The sequence below is a fragment of the Osmerus eperlanus genome, chromosome 26 (assembly GCF_963692335.1).
Source record: "Osmerus eperlanus chromosome 26, fOsmEpe2.1, whole genome shotgun sequence".
In the NCBI taxonomy this organism is placed as follows: Eukaryota; Metazoa; Chordata; class Actinopteri; order Osmeriformes; family Osmeridae; genus Osmerus; species Osmerus eperlanus.
In genome coordinates, this window is record NC_085043.1 from 26,792 (window position 1) to 40,988 (window position 14,197).

Consider the following 14,197-nt stretch of genomic DNA (forward strand, 5'->3'; position numbering starts at 1 on the left):
TCCGTCTCCCTCTCCTCCCGTCGTCCTCGCCAGTGGAGTCGAGCGACTGGCCCTCTGCCCTCTATCGCGACGGCCCCTGGGAAGGCACCATCCCTTCGCCACTTCTCCCAGGCTGCCCTTCGGCGAGGATTTCCTATCCTCTTGCGAGGATTCCAAATCCTGGTAGTCCGGCCCTCCGTCCGTCCAACCGTTGGTTCCCTCCGGCGGCCTGGCCCTCCTCTGGGTTACCAGCAACGTTGGGTGCCGAAGCACCCAACGTTCTGAAAAGGGGACAAGTCCCCGTCTGGCGTCGGGGCCGAAACCCCCAGGCAAACGACCGCTTCGACCCACCCCCGTCACCGGATCCCTATCAGGCGATCCAGTATCGACGGGGGCGGGCCAATATCTGCTCGATATGAGCAGATACTCACTTGATCTTAGCCAAAAGGCCGAGAAGCGATGACCGCATTATCGGACGCCCCCCGCGCGCGGACCCTCCGTGCACCGGCTGGGCCACTCGGTCGCCACACCAAGAACGGCCGAAACTACGGAAGCGGAAAGCCCAGGCCAGAAGCCGCAGAGGAAGCGGGGACGGAAGCGGAAAGCCCAGGCCAAAAGCCGCAGAGGAAGCGGGGACGGAAGCGGAAAGCCCAGGCCAAAAGCCGCAGAGGAAGCGGGGACGGAAGCGGAAAGCCCAGGCCAAAAGCCGCAGAGGAAGCGGGACGGAAGCGGAAAGCCCAGGCCAAAAGGCAACAGAATTGAAACGGCTACAGAAGAAGCAAAGACAAAAGCCTTACCCGCACGCACGCACGCACGCACGCACGCACGCACGCACCTAACCCCAAAGCCAAGCAGGGACGGAAGCCGAAAGCCAAGGCCAAAAGCCGCAGAAGAAGCGGGGACGGAAGAGGAAATCAAAGGAAAAGGCAACAGAATTGAAACGGCTACAGAAGATGCAAAAACAAAACCTGCCTTGCACGCACGCACGCACGCACGCACGCACGCACGCAACCCCAAAGCCAACCTTACCCTGCTTTTGTCACACGTCCATCAGGCTCTGCCCTCCCTCGGGCAAAGCCTCCCAAAAATACCACGTTCCACTCGTCGGCGTTCCCCTCCACGGAAGTCTTTAGTAAAAGGCGAAAGGCTTGTGCGTGCTGAAGGGGAACCAGAGTGCCGATTTGAAACGGCCCAAACGGCCTACCCCCAACCCCTCCGTTGGCCCTGACTCACCCGTCCGCGGCGGCGAACCGCATCCTTATCGGGAAAAAAAGGCGCGGAAACGCCACGGGCCTGCGGAGGGGCTCGGCCCGCCCGCCCGCTTGGCTTCTCTTTTATCGCCGCAATTTCTCCATTTCACGGATCGCTTTTTCTCGATTAAGATCCCTACGTGTTTATCGTATGCGCCTTCCAGCCAGTCGACTCCGTGTTGGTGTGGGCTGACACGGCGATAAAAAACTCATTCCGATTGCCTTCCCATTTTTCACCTCGGCCGCTGACTGTCAGCCAGTTCTCTCTCTCTCTCTCTCTCTCTCTCTCTCTCTCTCTCTCTCTCTCTCTCTCTCTCTCTCACTCACTCACTCACTCACTCACTCACTCACTCACTCACAGCCCCCCCCCCTTTGAGGTCACTCACCTCACTTTTTTTTTTTTTTTTTTTTATATCTAAAAGGGCGGGAAAACGCCACCGGCCGACAGGGCTCCGCCCACACCCCCTTTTTTTCACTAGCTTTTCTCTTTGACACGCTTAGAAAGAGTGCACCCTTCCCGGAGACGCTGCAATACCGGGGCGATGCGCGGAGCGGACGGAGCGAGCCCCTGTTCCGACTCCCTGTTGCAAAAATCCGTTTAATATGTTGTCCTCGCATGGAGGACATATCAGATATTAAACTGATAAGAACAGATACTACACTTGATCTTAGCCAAAAGGCCGAGAAGCGATGACCGCATTATCGGACGCCCCCCGCGCGCGGACCCTCCGTGCACCGGCTGGGCCACTCGGTCGCCACACCAAGAACGGCCGAAACTACGGAAGCGGAAAGCCCAGGCCAGAAGCCGCAGAGGAAGCGGGGACGGAAGCGGAAAGCCCAGGCCAAAAGCCGCAGAGGAAGCGGGGACGGAAGCGGAAAGCCCAGGCCAAAAGCCGCAGAGGAAGCGGGGACGGAAGCGGAAAGCCCAGGCCAAAAGCCGCAGAGGAAGCGGGACGGAAGCGGAAAGCCCAGGCCAAAAGGCAACAGAATTGAAACGGCTACAGAAGAAGCAAAGACAAAAGCCTTACCCGCACGCACGCACGCACGCACGCACGCACGCACGCACCTAACCCCAAAGCCAAGCAGGGACGGAAGCCGAAAGCCAAGGCCAAAAGCCGCAGAAGAAGCGGGGACGGAAGAGGAAATCAAAGGAAAAGGCAACAGAATTGAAACGGCTACAGAAGATGCAAAAACAAAACCTGCCTTGCACGCACGCACGCACGCACGCACGCACGCAACCCCAAAGCCAACCTTACCCTGCTTTTGTCACACGTCCATCAGGCTCTGCCCTCCCTCGGGCAAAGCCTCCCAAAAATACCACGTTCCACTCGTCGGCGTTCCCCTCCACGGAAGTCTTTAGTAAAAGGCGAAAGGCTTGTGCGTGCTGAAGGGGAACCAGAGTGCCGATTTGAAACGGCCCAAACGGCCTACCCCCAACCCCTCCGTTGGCCCTGACTCACCCGTCCGCGGCGGCGAACCGCATCCTTATCGGGAAAAAAAGGCGCGGAAACGCCACGGGCCTGCGGAGGGGCTCGGCCCGCCCGCCCGCTTGGCTTCTCTTTTATCGCCGCAATTTCTCCATTTCACGTATCGCTTTTTCTCGATTAAGATCCCTACGTGTTTATCGTATGCGCCTTCCAGCCAGTCGACTCCGTGTTGGTGTGGGCTGACACGGCGATAAAAAACTCATTCCGATTGCCTTCCCATTTTTCACCTCGGCCGCTGACTGTCAGCCAGTCTCTCTCTCTCTCTCTCTCTCTCTCTCTCTCTCTCTCTCTCTCTCTCTCTCTCACTCACTCACTCACTCACTCACTCACTCACTCACAGCCCCCCCCCCTTTGAGGTCACTCACCTCACTTTTTTTTTTTTTTTTTTTTTTTTTTTTTATATCTAAAAGGGCGGGAAAACGCCACCGGCCGACAGGGCTCCGCCCACACCCCCTTTTTTTCACTAGCTTTTCTCTTTGACACGCTTAGAAAGAGTGCACCCTTCCCGGAGACGCTGCAATACCGGGGCGATGCGCGGAGCGGACGGAGCGAGCCCCTGTTCCGACTCCCTGTTGCAAAAATCCGTTTAATATGTTGTCCTCGCATGGAGGACATATCAGATATTAAACTGATAAGAACAGATACTACACTTGATCTTAGCCAAAAGGCCGAGAAGCGATGACCGCATTATCGGACGCCCCCCGCGCGCGGACCCTCCGTGCACCGGCTGGGCCACTCGGTCGCCACACCAAGAACGGCCGAAACTACGGAAGCGGAAAGCCCAGGCCAGAAGCCGCAGAGGAAGCGGGGACGGAAGCGGAAAGCCCAGGCCAAAAGCCGCAGAGGAAGCGGGGACGGAAGCGGAAAGCCCAGGCCAAAAGCCGCAGAGGAAGCGGGGACGGAAGCGGAAAGCCCAGGCCAAAAGCCGCAGAGGAAGCGGGACGGAAGCGGAAAGCCCAGGCCAAAAGGCAACAGAATTGAAACGGCTACAGAAGAAGCAAAGACAAAAGCCTTACCCGCACGCACGCACGCACGCACGCACGCACGCACGCACGCACGCACCTAACCCCAAAGCCAAGCAGGGACGGAAGCCGAAAGCCAAGGCCAAAAGCCGCAGAAGAAGCGGGGACGGAAGAGGAAATCAAAGGAAAAGGCAACAGAATTGAAACGGCTACAGAAGATGCAAAAACAAAACCTGCCTTGCACGCACGCACGCACGCACGCACGCACGCAACCCCAAAGCCAACCTTACCCTGCTTTTGTCACACGTCCATCAGGCTCTGCCCTCCCTCGGGCAAAGCCTCCCAAAAATACCACGTTCCACTCGTCGGCGTTCCCCTCCACGGAAGTCTTTAGTAAAAGGCGAAAGGCTTGTGCGTGCTGAAGGGGAACCAGAGTGCCGATTTGAAACGGCCCAAACGGCCTACCCCCAACCCCTCCGTTGGCCCTGACTCACCCGTCCGCGGCGGCGAACCGCATCCTTATCGGGAAAAAAAGGCGCGGAAACGCCACGGGCCTGCGGAGGGGCTCGGCCCGCCCGCCCGCTTGGCTTCTCTTTTATCGCCGCAATTTCTCCATTTCACGGATCGCTTTTTCTCGATTAAGATCCCTACGTGTTTATCGTATGCGCCTTCCAGCCAGTCGACTCCGTGTTGGTGTGGGCTGACACGGCGATAAAAAACTCATTCCGATTGCCTTCCCATTTTTCACCTCGGCCGCTGACTGTCAGCCAGTTCTCTCTCTCTCTCTCTCTCTCTCTCTCTCTCTCTCTCTCTCTCTCTCTCTCTCACTCACTCACTCACTCACTCACTCACTCACTCACAGCCCCCCCCCCTTTGAGGTCACTCACCTCACTTTTTTTTTTTTTTTTTTTTTTTTTTTTTATATCTAAAAGGGCGGGAAAACGCCACCGGCCGACAGGGCTCCGCCCACACCCCCTTTTTTTCACTAGCTTTTCTCTTTGACACGCTTAGAAAGAGTGCACCCTTCCCGGAGACGCTGCAATACCGGGGCGATGCGCGGAGCGGACGGAGCGAGCCCCTGTTCCGACTCCCTGTTGCAAAAATCCGTTTAATATGTTGTCCTCGCATGGAGGACATATCAGATATTAAACTGATAAGAACAGATACTACACTTGATCTTAGCCAAAAGGCCGAGAAGCGATGACCGCATTATCGGACGCCCCCCGCGCGCGGACCCTCCGTGCACCGGCTGGGCCACTCGGTCGCCACACCAAGAACGGCCGAAACTACGGAAGCGGAAAGCCCAGGCCAGAAGCCGCAGAGGAAGCGGGGACGGAAGCGGAAAGCCCAGGCCAAAAGCCGCAGAGGAAGCGGGGACGGAAGCGGAAAGCCCAGGCCAAAAGCCGCAGAGGAAGCGGGGACGGAAGCGGAAAGCCCAGGCCAAAAGCCGCAGAGGAAGCGGGACGGAAGCGGAAAGCCCAGGCCAAAAGGCAACAGAATTGAAACGGCTACAGAAGAAGCAAAGACAAAAGCCTTACCCGCACGCACGCACGCACGCACGCACGCACGCACGCACGCACGCACCTAACCCCAAAGCCAAGCAGGGACGGAAGCCGAAAGCCAAGGCCAAAAGCCGCAGAAGAAGCGGGGACGGAAGAGGAAATCAAAGGAAAAGGCAACAGAATTGAAACGGCTACAGAAGATGCAAAAACAAAACCTGCCTTGCACGCACGCACGCACGCACGCACGCACGCAACCCCAAAGCCAACCTTACCCTGCTTTTGTCACACGTCCATCAGGCTCTGCCCTCCCTCGGGCAAAGCCTCCCAAAAATACCACGTTCCACTCGTCGGCGTTCCCCTCCACGGAAGTCTTTAGTAAAAGGCGAAAGGCTTGTGCGTGCTGAAGGGGAACCAGAGTGCCGATTTGAAACGGCCCAAACGGCCTACCCCCAACCCCTCCGTTGGCCCTGACTCACCCGTCCGCGGCGGCGAACCGCATCCTTATCGGGAAAAAAAGGCGCGGAAACGCCACGGGCCTGCGGAGGGGCTCGGCCCGCCCGCCCGCTTGGCTTCTCTTTTATCGCCGCAATTTCTCCATTTCACGGATCGCTTTTTCTCGATTAAGATCCCTACGTGTTTATCGTATGCGCCTTCCAGCCAGTCGACTCCGTGTTGGTGTGGGCTGACACGGCGATAAAAAACTCATTCCGATTGCCTTCCCATTTTTCACCTCGGCCGCTGACTGTCAGCCAGTTCTCTCTCTCTCTCTCTCTCTCTCTCTCTCTCTCTCTCTCTCTCTCTCTCTCTCACTCACTCACTCACTCACTCACTCACTCACTCACAGCCCCCCCCCCTTTGAGGTCACTCACCTCACTTTTTTTTTTTTTTTTTTTTTTTTTTTATATCTAAAAGGGCGGGAAAACGCCACCGGCCGACAGGGCTCCGCCCACACCCCCTTTTTTTCACTAGCTTTTCTCTTTGACACGCTTAGAAAGAGTGCACCCTTCCCGGAGACGCTGCAATACCGGGGCGATGCGCGGAGCGGACGGAGCGAGCCCCTGTTCCGACTCCCTGTTGCAAAAATCCGTTTAATATGTTGTCCTCGCATGGAGGACATATCAGATATTAAACTGATAAGAACAGATACTACACTTGATCTTAGCCAAAAGGCCGAGAAGCGATGACCGCATTATCGGACGCCCCCCGCGCGCGGACCCTCCGTGCACCGGCTGGGCCACTCGGTCGCCACACCAAGAACGGCCGAAACTACGGAAGCGGAAAGCCCAGGCCAGAAGCCGCAGAGGAAGCGGGGACGGAAGCGGAAAGCCCAGGCCAAAAGCCGCAGAGGAAGCGGGGACGGAAGCGGAAAGCCCAGGCCAAAAGCCGCAGAGGAAGCGGGGACGGAAGCGGAAAGCCCAGGCCAAAAGCCGCAGAGGAAGCGGGACGGAAGCGGAAAGCCCAGGCCAAAAGGCAACAGAATTGAAACGGCTACAGAAGAAGCAAAGACAAAAGCCTTACCCGCACGCACGCACGCACGCACGCACGCACGCACGCACGCACGCACCTAACCCCAAAGCCAAGCAGGGACGGAAGCCGAAAGCCAAGGCCAAAAGCCGCAGAAGAAGCGGGGACGGAAGAGGAAATCAAAGGAAAAGGCAACAGAATTGAAACGGCTACAGAAGATGCAAAAACAAAACCTGCCTTGCACGCACGCACGCACGCACGCACGCACGCAACCCCAAAGCCAACCTTACCCTGCTTTTGTCACACGTCCATCAGGCTCTGCCCTCCCTCGGGCAAAGCCTCCCAAAAATACCACGTTCCACTCGTCGGCGTTCCCCTCCACGGAAGTCTTTAGTAAAAGGCGAAAGGCTTGTGCGTGCTGAAGGGGAACCAGAGTGCCGATTTGAAACGGCCCAAACGGCCTACCCCCAACCCCTCCGTTGGCCCTGACTCACCCGTCCGCGGCGGCGAACCGCATCCTTATCGGGAAAAAAAGGCGCGGAAACGCCACGGGCCTGCGGAGGGGCTCGGCCCGCCCGCCCGCTTGGCTTCTCTTTTATCGCCGCAATTTCTCCATTTCACGGATCGCTTTTTCTCGATTAAGATCCCTACGTGTTTATCGTATGCGCCTTCCAGCCAGTCGACTCCGTGTTGGTGTGGGCTGACACGGCGATAAAAAACTCATTCCGATTGCCTTCCCATTTTTCACCTCGGCCGCTGACTGTCAGCCAGTTCTCTCTCTCTCTCTCTCTCTCTCTCTCTCTCTCTCTCTCTCTCTCTCTCTCTCTCTCTACTCACTCACTCACTCACTCACTCACTCACTCACAGCCCCCCCCCCTTTGAGGTCACTCACCTCACTTTTTTTTTTTTTTTTTTTTTTTTTTTTTATATCTAAAAGGGCGGGAAAACGCCACCGGCCGACAGGGCTCCGCCCACACCCCCTTTTTTTCACTAGCTTTTCTCTTTGACACGCTTAGAAAGAGTGCACCCTTCCCGGAGACGCTGCAATACCGGGGCGATGCGCGGAGCGGACGGAGCGAGCCCCTGTTCCGACTCCCTGTTGCAAAAATCCGTTTAATATGTTGTCCTCGCATGGAGGACATATCAGATATTAAACTGATAAGAACAGATACTACACTTGATCTTAGCCAAAAGGCCGAGAAGCGATGACCGCATTATCGGACGCCCCCCGCGCGCGGACCCTCCGTGCACCGGCTGGGCCACTCGGTCGCCACACCAAGAACGGCCGAAACTACGGAAGCGGAAAGCCCAGGCCAGAAGCCGCAGAGGAAGCGGGGACGGAAGCGGAAAGCCCAGGCCAAAAGCCGCAGAGGAAGCGGGGACGGAAGCGGAAAGCCCAGGCCAAAAGCCGCAGAGGAAGCGGGGACGGAAGCGGAAAGCCCAGGCCAAAAGCCGCAGAGGAAGCGGGACGGAAGCGGAAAGCCCAGGCCAAAAGGCAACAGAATTGAAACGGCTACAGAAGAAGCAAAGACAAAAGCCTTACCCGCACGCACGCACGCACGCACGCACACCCCAAAGCCAAGCAGGGACGGAAGCCGAAAGCCAAGGCCAAAAGCCGCAGAAGAAGCGGGGACGGAAGAGGAAATCAAAGGAAAAGGCAACAGAATTGAAACGGCTACAGAAGATGCAAAAACAAAACCTGCCTTGCACGCACGCACGCACGCACGCACGCACGCAACCCCAAAGCCAACCTTACCCTGCTTTTGTCACACGTCCATCAGGCTCTGCCCTCCCTCGGGCAAAGCCTCCCAAAAATACCACGTTCCACTCGTCGGCGTTCCCCTCCACGGAAGTCTTTAGTAAAAGGCGAAAGGCTTGTGCGTGCTGAAGGGGAACCAGAGTGCCGATTTGAAACGGCCCAAACGGCCTACCCCCAACCCCTCCGTTGGCCCTGACTCACCCGTCCGCGGCGGCGAACCGCATCCTTATCGGGAAAAAAAGGCGCGGAAACGCCACGGGCCTGCGGAGGGGCTCGGCCCGCCCGCCCGCTTGGCTTCTCTTTTATCGCCGCAATTTCTCCATTTCACGTATCGCTTTTTCTCGATTAAGATCCCTACGTGTTTATCGTATGCGCCTTCCAGCCAGTCGACTCCGTGTTGGTGTGGGCTGACACGGCGATAAAAAACTCATTCCGATTGCCTTCCCATTTTTCACCTCGGCCGCTGACTGTCAGCCAGTTCTCTCTCTCTCTCTCTCTCTCTCTCTCTCTCTCTCTCTCTCTCTCTCTCTCTCACTCACTCACTCACTCACTCACTCACTCACTCACAGCCCCCCCCCCTTTGAGGTCACTCACCTCACTTTTTTTTTTTTTTTTTTTTTTTTTTTTATATCTAAAAGGGCGGGAAAACGCCACCGGCCGACAGGGCTCCGCCCACACCCCCTTTTTTTCACTAGCTTTTCTCTTTGACACGCTTAGAAAGAGTGCACCCTTCCCGGAGACGCTGCAATACCGGGGCGATGCGCGGAGCGGACGGAGCGAGCCCCTGTTCCGACTCCCTGTTGCAAAAATCCGTTTAATATGTTGTCCTCGCATGGAGGACATATCAGATATTAAACTGATAAGAACAGATACTACACTTGATCTTAGCCAAAAGGCCGAGAAGCGATGACCGCATTATCGGACGCCCCCCGCGCGCGGACCCTCCGTGCACCGGCTGGGCCACTCGGTCGCCACACCAAGAACGGCCGAAACTACGGAAGCGGAAAGCCCAGGCCAGAAGCCGCAGAGGAAGCGGGGACGGAAGCGGAAAGCCCAGGCCAAAAGCCGCAGAGGAAGCGGGGACGGAAGCGGAAAGCCCAGGCCAAAAGCCGCAGAGGAAGCGGGGACGGAAGCGGAAAGCCCAGGCCAAAAGCCGCAGAGGAAGCGGGACGGAAGCGGAAAGCCCAGGCCAAAAGGCAACAGAATTGAAACGGCTACAGAAGAAGCAAAGACAAAAGCCTTACCCGCACGCACGCACGCACGCACGCACGCACGCACCTAACCCCAAAGCCAAGCAGGGACGGAAGCCGAAAGCCAAGGCCAAAAGCCGCAGAAGAAGCGGGGACGGAAGAGGAAATCAAAGGAAAAGGCAACAGAATTGAAACGGCTACAGAAGATGCAAAAACAAAACCTGCCTTGCACGCACGCACGCACGCACGCACGCACGCAACCCCAAAGCCAACCTTACCCTGCTTTTGTCACACGTCCATCAGGCTCTGCCCTCCCTCGGGCAAAGCCTCCCAAAAATACCACGTTCCACTCGTCGGCGTTCCCCTCCACGGAAGTCTTTAGTAAAAGGCGAAAGGCTTGTGCGTGCTGAAGGGGAACCAGAGTGCCGATTTGAAACGGCCCAAACGGCCTACCCCCAACCCCTCCGTTGGCCCTGACTCACCCGTCCGCGGCGGCGAACCGCATCCTTATCGGGAAAAAAAGGCGCGGAAACGCCACGGGCCTGCGGAGGGGCTCGGCCCGCCCGCCCGCTTGGCTTCTCTTTTATCGCCGCAATTTCTCCATTTCACGTATCGCTTTTTCTCGATTAAGATCCCTACGTGTTTATCGTATGCGCCTTCCAGCCAGTCGACTCCGTGTTGGTGTGGGCTGACACGGCGATAAAAAACTCATTCCGATTGCCTTCCCATTTTTCACCTCGGCCGCTGACTGTCAGCCAGTTCTCTCTCTCTCTCTCTCTCTCTCTCTCTCTCTCTCTCTCTCTCTCTCTCTCTCTCACTCACTCACTCACTCACTCACTCACTCACTCACAGCCCCCCCCCCTTTGAGGTCACTCACCTCACTTTTTTTTTTTTTTTTTTTTTTTTTTTTATATCTAAAAGGGCGGGAAAACGCCACCGGCCGACAGGGCTCCGCCCACACCCCCTTTTTTTCACTAGCTTTTCTCTTTGACACGCTTAGAAAGAGTGCACCCTTCCCGGAGACGCTGCAATACCGGGGCGATGCGCGGAGCGGACGGAGCGAGCCCCTGTTCCGACTCCCTGTTGCAAAAATCCGTTTAATATGTTGTCCTCGCATGGAGGACATATCAGATATTAAACTGATAAGAACAGATACTACACTTGATCTTAGCCAAAAGGCCGAGAAGCGATGACCGCATTATCGGACGCCCCCCGCGCGCGGACCCTCCGTGCACCGGCTGGGCCACTCGGTCGCCACACCAAGAACGGCCGAAACTACGGAAGCGGAAAGCCCAGGCCAGAAGCCGCAGAGGAAGCGGGGACGGAAGCGGAAAGCCCAGGCCAAAAGCCGCAGAGGAAGCGGGGACGGAAGCGGAAAGCCCAGGCCAAAAGCCGCAGAGGAAGCGGGGACGGAAGCGGAAAGCCCAGGCCAAAAGCCGCAGAGGAAGCGGGACGGAAGCGGAAAGCCCAGGCCAAAAGGCAACAATTGAAACGGCTACAGAAGAAGCAAAGACAAAAGCCTTCACGCACGCACGCACGCACGCACGCACGCACGCACGCACGCACCTAACCCCAAAGCCAAGCAGGGACGGAAGCCGAAAGCCAAGGCCAAAAGCCGCAGAAGAAGCGGGGACGGAAGAGGAAATCAAAGGAAAAGGCAACAGAATTGAAACGGCTACAGAAGATGCAAAAACAAAACCTGCCTTGCACGCACGCACGCACGCACGCACGCACGCAACCCCAAAGCCAACCTTACCCTGCTTTTGTCACACGTCCATCAGGCTCTGCCCTCCCTCGGGCAAAGCCTCCCAAAAATACCACGTTCCACTCGTCGGCGTTCCCCTCCACGGAAGTCTTTAGTAAAAGGCGAAAGGCTTGTGCGTGCTGAAGGGGAACCAGAGTGCCGATTTGAAACGGCCCAAACGGCCTACCCCCAACCCCTCCGTTGGCCCTGACTCACCCGTCCGCGGCGGCGAACCGCATCCTTATCGGGAAAAAAAGGCGCGGAAACGCCACGGGCCTGCGGAGGGGCTCGGCCCGCCCGCCCGCTTGGCTTCTCTTTTATCGCCGCAATTTCTCCATTTCACGGATCGCTTTTTCTCGATTAAGATCCCTACGTGTTTATCGTATGCGCCTTCCAGCCAGTCGACTCCGTGTTGGTGTGGGCTGACACGGCGATAAAAAACTCATTCCGATTGCCTTCCCATTTTTCACCTCGGCCGCTGACTGTCAGCCAGTTCTCTCTCTCTCTCTCTCTCTCTCTCTCTCTCTCTCTCTCTCTCTCTCTCTCTCTCACTCACTCACTCACTCACTCACTCACTCACTCACAGCCCCCCCCCCTTTGAGGTCACTCACCTCACTTTTTTTTTTTTTTTTTTTTTTTTTTTTTATATCTAAAAGGGCGGGAAAACGCCACCGGCCGACAGGGCTCCGCCCACACCCCCTTTTTTTCACTAGCTTTTCTCTTTGACACGCTTAGAAAGAGTGCACCCTTCCCGGAGACGCTGCAATACCGGGGCGATGCGCGGAGCGGACGGAGCGAGCCCCTGTTCCGACTCCCTGTTGCAAAAATCCGTTTAATATGTTGTCCTCGCATGGAGGACATATCAGATATTAAACTGATAAGAACAGATACTACACTTGATCTTAGCCAAAAGGCCGAGAAGCGATGACCGCATTATCGGACGCCCCCCGCGCGCGGACCCTCCGTGCACCGGCTGGGCCACTCGGTCGCCACACCAAGAACGGCCGAAACTACGGAAGCGGAAAGCCCAGGCCAGAAGCCGCAGAGGAAGCGGGGACGGAAGCGGAAAGCCCAGGCCAAAAGCCGCAGAGGAAGCGGGGACGGAAGCGGAAAGCCCAGGCCAAAAGCCGCAGAGGAAGCGGGGACGGAAGCGGAAAGCCCAGGCCAAAAGCCGCAGAGGAAGCGGGACGGAAGCGGAAAGCCCAGGCCAAAAGGCAACAGAATTGAAACGGCTACAGAAGAAGCAAAGACAAAAGCCTTACCCGCACGCACGCACGCACGCACGCACGCACGCACGCACGCACGCACCTAACCCCAAAGCCAAGCAGGGACGGAAGCCGAAAGCCAAGGCCAAAAGCCGCAGAAGAAGCGGGGACGGAAGAGGAAATCAAAGGAAAAGGCAACAGAATTGAAACGGCTACAGAAGATGCAAAAACAAAACCTGCCTTGCACGCACGCACGCACGCACGCACGCACGCAACCCCAAAGCCAACCTTACCCTGCTTTTGTCACACGTCCATCAGGCTCTGCCCTCCCTCGGGCAAAGCCTCCCAAAAATACCACGTTCCACTCGTCGGCGTTCCCCTCCACGGAAGTCTTTAGTAAAAGGCGAAAGGCTTGTGCGTGCTGAAGGGGAACCAGAGTGCCGATTTGAAACGGCCCAAACGGCCTACCCCCAACCCCTCCGTTGGCCCTGACTCACCCGTCCGCGGCGGCGAACCGCATCCTTATCGGGAAAAAAAGGCGCGGAAACGCCACGGGCCTGCGGAGGGGCTCGGCCCGCCCGCCCGCTTGGCTTCTCTTTTATCGCCGCAATTTCTCCATTTCACGGATCGCTTTTTCTCGATTAAGATCCCTACGTGTTTATCGTATGCGCCTTCCAGCCAGTCGACTCCGTGTTGGTGTGGGCTGACACGGCGATAAAAAACTCATTCCGATTGCCTTCCCATTTTTCACCTCGGCCGCTGACTGTCAGCCAGTTCTCTCTCTCTCTCTCTCTCTCTCTCTCTCTCTCTCTCTCTCTCTCTCTCTCTCTCACTCACTCACTCACTCACTCACTCACTCACTCACAGCCCCCCCCCCTTTGAGGTCACTCACCTCACTTTTTTTTTTTTTTTTTTTTTTTTTTTTATATCTAAAAGGGCGGGAAAACGCCACCGGCCGACAGGGCTCCGCCCACACCCCCTTTTTTTCACTAGCTTTTCTCTTTGACACGCTTAGAAAGAGTGCACCCTTCCCGGAGACGCTGCAATACCGGGGCGATGCGCGGAGCGGACGGAGCGAGCCCCTGTTCCGACTCCCTGTTGCAAAAATCCGTTTAATATGTTGTCCTCGCATGGAGGACATATCAGATATTAAACTGATAAGAACAGATACTACACTTGATCTTAGCCAAAAGGCCGAGAAGCGATGACCGCATTATCGGACGCCCCCCGCGCGCGGACCCTCCGTGCACCGGCTGGGCCACTCGGTCGCCACACCAAGAACGGCCGAAACTACGGAAGCGGAAAGCCCAGGCCAGAAGCCGCAGAGGAAGCGGGGACGGAAGCGGAAAGCCCAGGCCAAAAGCCGCAGAGGAAGCGGGGACGGAAGCGGAAAGCCCAGGCCAAAAGCCGCAGAGGAAGCGGGGACGGAAGCGGAAAGCCCAGGCCAAAAGCCGCAGAGGAAGCGGGACGGAAGCGGAAAGCCCAGGCCAAAAGGCAACAGAATTGAAACGGCTACAGAAGAAGCAAAGACAAAAGCCTTACCCGCACGCACGCACGCACGCACGCACGCACGCACGCACGCACGCACCTAACCCCAAAGCCAAGCAGGGACGGAAGCCGAAAGCCAAGGCCAAAAGCCGCAGAAGAAGCGGGGA

At 57.0% G+C, this 14,197-nt stretch overlaps 18 non-coding genes across 18 annotated transcripts; all 18 read right to left on the reverse strand.

Moving 5' to 3' along the window:
* Nucleotides 1–1,038: 1,038 nt before the first annotated feature.
* On the reverse strand, nt 1,039–1,156 carry LOC134013298 (U5 spliceosomal RNA). The gene has a single exon (XR_009928788.1). It is a non-coding gene; the product is annotated as a U5 spliceosomal RNA (small nuclear RNA).
* A 574-nt stretch (nt 1,157–1,730) lies between these two features.
* LOC134013305 (U2 spliceosomal RNA) lies at nt 1,731–1,921 on the reverse strand. The gene has a single exon (XR_009928795.1). It is a non-coding gene; the product is annotated as a U2 spliceosomal RNA (small nuclear RNA).
* Nucleotides 1,922–2,515: 594 nt separating this feature from the next.
* On the reverse strand, nt 2,516–2,633 carry LOC134013299 (U5 spliceosomal RNA). The gene has a single exon (XR_009928789.1). It is a non-coding gene; the product is annotated as a U5 spliceosomal RNA (small nuclear RNA).
* A 572-nt stretch (nt 2,634–3,205) lies between these two features.
* On the reverse strand, nt 3,206–3,396 carry LOC134013316 (U2 spliceosomal RNA). The gene has a single exon (XR_009928806.1). It is a non-coding gene; the product is annotated as a U2 spliceosomal RNA (small nuclear RNA).
* A 602-nt stretch (nt 3,397–3,998) lies between these two features.
* LOC134013300 (U5 spliceosomal RNA) lies at nt 3,999–4,116 on the reverse strand. The gene has a single exon (XR_009928790.1). It is a non-coding gene; the product is annotated as a U5 spliceosomal RNA (small nuclear RNA).
* A 573-nt stretch (nt 4,117–4,689) lies between these two features.
* On the reverse strand, nt 4,690–4,880 carry LOC134013327 (U2 spliceosomal RNA). Its single transcript, XR_009928817.1, has one exon. It is a non-coding gene; the product is annotated as a U2 spliceosomal RNA (small nuclear RNA).
* Nucleotides 4,881–5,482: 602 nt separating this feature from the next.
* LOC134013301 (U5 spliceosomal RNA) lies at nt 5,483–5,600 on the reverse strand. The gene has a single exon (XR_009928791.1). It is a non-coding gene; the product is annotated as a U5 spliceosomal RNA (small nuclear RNA).
* A 571-nt stretch (nt 5,601–6,171) lies between these two features.
* On the reverse strand, nt 6,172–6,362 carry LOC134013338 (U2 spliceosomal RNA). Its single transcript, XR_009928828.1, has one exon. It is a non-coding gene; the product is annotated as a U2 spliceosomal RNA (small nuclear RNA).
* A 602-nt stretch (nt 6,363–6,964) lies between these two features.
* On the reverse strand, nt 6,965–7,082 carry LOC134013302 (U5 spliceosomal RNA). The gene has a single exon (XR_009928792.1). It is a non-coding gene; the product is annotated as a U5 spliceosomal RNA (small nuclear RNA).
* A 578-nt stretch (nt 7,083–7,660) lies between these two features.
* Nucleotides 7,661–7,851, reverse strand: LOC134013349 (U2 spliceosomal RNA). Its single transcript, XR_009928839.1, has one exon. It is a non-coding gene; the product is annotated as a U2 spliceosomal RNA (small nuclear RNA).
* A 579-nt stretch (nt 7,852–8,430) lies between these two features.
* LOC134013303 (U5 spliceosomal RNA) lies at nt 8,431–8,548 on the reverse strand. The gene has a single exon (XR_009928793.1). It is a non-coding gene; the product is annotated as a U5 spliceosomal RNA (small nuclear RNA).
* A 572-nt stretch (nt 8,549–9,120) lies between these two features.
* LOC134013360 (U2 spliceosomal RNA) lies at nt 9,121–9,311 on the reverse strand. Its single transcript, XR_009928850.1, has one exon. It is a non-coding gene; the product is annotated as a U2 spliceosomal RNA (small nuclear RNA).
* Nucleotides 9,312–9,901: 590 nt separating this feature from the next.
* On the reverse strand, nt 9,902–10,019 carry LOC134013304 (U5 spliceosomal RNA). Its single transcript, XR_009928794.1, has one exon. It is a non-coding gene; the product is annotated as a U5 spliceosomal RNA (small nuclear RNA).
* A 574-nt stretch (nt 10,020–10,593) lies between these two features.
* On the reverse strand, nt 10,594–10,784 carry LOC134013371 (U2 spliceosomal RNA). The gene has a single exon (XR_009928861.1). It is a non-coding gene; the product is annotated as a U2 spliceosomal RNA (small nuclear RNA).
* A 595-nt stretch (nt 10,785–11,379) lies between these two features.
* LOC134013306 (U5 spliceosomal RNA) lies at nt 11,380–11,497 on the reverse strand. Its single transcript, XR_009928796.1, has one exon. It is a non-coding gene; the product is annotated as a U5 spliceosomal RNA (small nuclear RNA).
* A 575-nt stretch (nt 11,498–12,072) lies between these two features.
* On the reverse strand, nt 12,073–12,263 carry LOC134013382 (U2 spliceosomal RNA). The gene has a single exon (XR_009928872.1). It is a non-coding gene; the product is annotated as a U2 spliceosomal RNA (small nuclear RNA).
* A 602-nt stretch (nt 12,264–12,865) lies between these two features.
* LOC134013307 (U5 spliceosomal RNA) lies at nt 12,866–12,983 on the reverse strand. The gene has a single exon (XR_009928797.1). It is a non-coding gene; the product is annotated as a U5 spliceosomal RNA (small nuclear RNA).
* Nucleotides 12,984–13,557: 574 nt separating this feature from the next.
* LOC134013394 (U2 spliceosomal RNA) lies at nt 13,558–13,748 on the reverse strand. Its single transcript, XR_009928884.1, has one exon. It is a non-coding gene; the product is annotated as a U2 spliceosomal RNA (small nuclear RNA).
* Between the last annotated feature and the right edge of the window lie 449 nt (nt 13,749–14,197).